This window comes from Anastrepha obliqua, unplaced genomic scaffold (genome assembly GCF_027943255.1).
Source record: "Anastrepha obliqua isolate idAnaObli1 unplaced genomic scaffold, idAnaObli1_1.0 ptg000031l, whole genome shotgun sequence".
Classification (NCBI taxonomy): Eukaryota; Metazoa; Arthropoda; class Insecta; order Diptera; family Tephritidae; genus Anastrepha; species Anastrepha obliqua.
In genome coordinates, this window is record NW_026562189.1 from 30001 (window position 1) to 32500 (window position 2500).

Below are 2500 nucleotides of genomic sequence, written 5' to 3' on the forward strand. Positions count from 1 at the left end.
TTTCTATTTAAACTAACGTATGGAAAACCAGGCATAAAATCACAATATTACCAGTTTAATATGGCTTAAATTCGAGTTTCATATAGTTATGATTCGATTTATATGCTTCAATATCATTGGTTAGTTAACTTTTGATATTTTCATATTATTTCACATGCCTTCACCGTGAGTGTTTTTTGCCATGCACACCTCACATTGTCAAAAATGTATGGGAAAAATTCATTTCAATACATTTCAGTTTGATTTGAAATGTCTTTATTATATATTTTAGTGCCAATATGCCAAGGTTATATTCCATAACATGTTAGTATTAGAATATAGATTCTTCATATATGTATATATATTCGAAAATTTTTTCTATTTAAACTAACGTATGGAAAACCAGGCATAAAATCACAATATTACCAGTTTAATATGGCTTAAATTCGAGTTTCATATAGTTATGATTCGATTTATATGCTTCAATATCATTGGTTAGTTAACTTTTGATATTTTCATATTATTTCACATGCCTTCACCGTGAGTGTTTTTTGCCATGCACACCTCACATTGTCAAAAATGTATGGGAAAAATTCATTTCAATACATTTCAGTTTGATTTGAAATGTCTTTATTATATATTTTAGTGCCAATATGCCAAGGTTATATTCCATAACATGTTAGTATTAGAATATAGATTCTTCATATATGTATATATATTCGAAAATTTTTTCTATTTAAACTAACGTATGGAAAACCAGGCATAAAATCACAATATTACCAGTTTAATATGGCTTAAATTCGAGTTTCATATAGTTATGATTCGATTTATATGCTTCAATATCATTGGTTAGTTAACTTTTGATATTTTCATATTATTTCACATGCCTTCACCGTGAGTGTTTTTTGCCATGCACACCTCACATTGTCAAAAATGTATGGGAAAAATTCATTTCAATACATTTCAGTTTGATTTGAAATGTCTTTATTATATATTTTAGTGCCAATATGCCAAGGTTATATTCCATAACTCTCTATTTAAACTAACGTATGGAAAACCAGGCATAAAATCACAATATTACCAGTTTAATATGGCTCAAATTCGAGTTTCATATAGTTATGATTCGATTTATATGCTTCAATATCATTGGTTAGTTAACTTTTGATATTTTCATATTATATCACATGCCTTCACCGTGAGTGTTTTTTGCCATGCACACCTCACATTGTCAAAAATGTATGGGAAAAATTCATTTCAATACATTTCAGTTTGATTTGAAATGTCTTTATTATATATTTTAATGGCAATATGCCAAGGTTATATTCCATAAAATGTTAGTATAGAATATAGATTCTTCATATATGTATATATATTCGAGAATTTTTTTCTATTTAAACTAACGTATGGAAAACCAGGCATAAAATCACAATATTACCAGTTTAATATGGCTCAAATTCGAGTTTCATATAGTTATGATTCGATTTATATGTTTCAATATCATTGGTTAGTTAACTTTTGATATTTTCATATTATATCACATGCCTTCACCGTGAGTGTTTTTTGCCATGCACACCTCACATTGTCAAAAATGTATGGGAAAAATTCATTTCAATACATTTCAGTTTGATTTGAAATGTCTTTATTATATATTTTAGTGCCAATATGCCAAGGTTATATTCCATAACATGTTAGTATTAGAATATAGATTCTTCATATATGTATATATATTCGAAAATTTTTTCTATTTAAACTAACGTATGGAAAACCAGGCATAAAATCACAATATTACCAGTTTAATATGGCTTAAATTCGAGTTTCATATAGTTATGATTCGATTTATATGCTTCAATATCATTGGTTAGTTAACTTTTGATATTTTCATATTATTTCACATGCCTTCACCGTGAGTGTTTTTTGCCATGCACACCTCACATTGTCAAAAATGTATGGGAAAAATTCATTTCAATACATTTCAGTTTGATTTGAAATGTCTTTATTATATATTTTAGTGCCAATATGCCAAGGTTATATTCCATAACATGTTAGTATTAGAATATAGATTCTTCATATATGTATATATATTCGAAAATTTTTTCTATTTAAACTAACGTATGGAAAACCAGGCATAAAATCACAATATTACCAGTTTAATATGGCTTAAATTCGAGTTTCATATAGTTATGATTCGATTTATATGCTTCAATATCATTGGTTAGTTAACTTTTGATATTTTCATATTATTTCACATGCCTTCACCGTGAGTGTTTTTTGCCATGCACACCTCACATTGTCAAAAATGTATGGGAAAAATTCATTTCAATACATTTCAGTTTGATTTGAAATGTCTTTATTATATATTTTAGTGCCAATATGCCAAGGTTATATTCCATAACATGTTAGTATTAGAATATAGATTCTTCATATATGTATATATATTCGAAAATTTTTTCTATTTAAACTAACGTATGGAAAACCAGGCATAAAATCACAATATTACCAGTTTAATATGGCTTAAATTCGA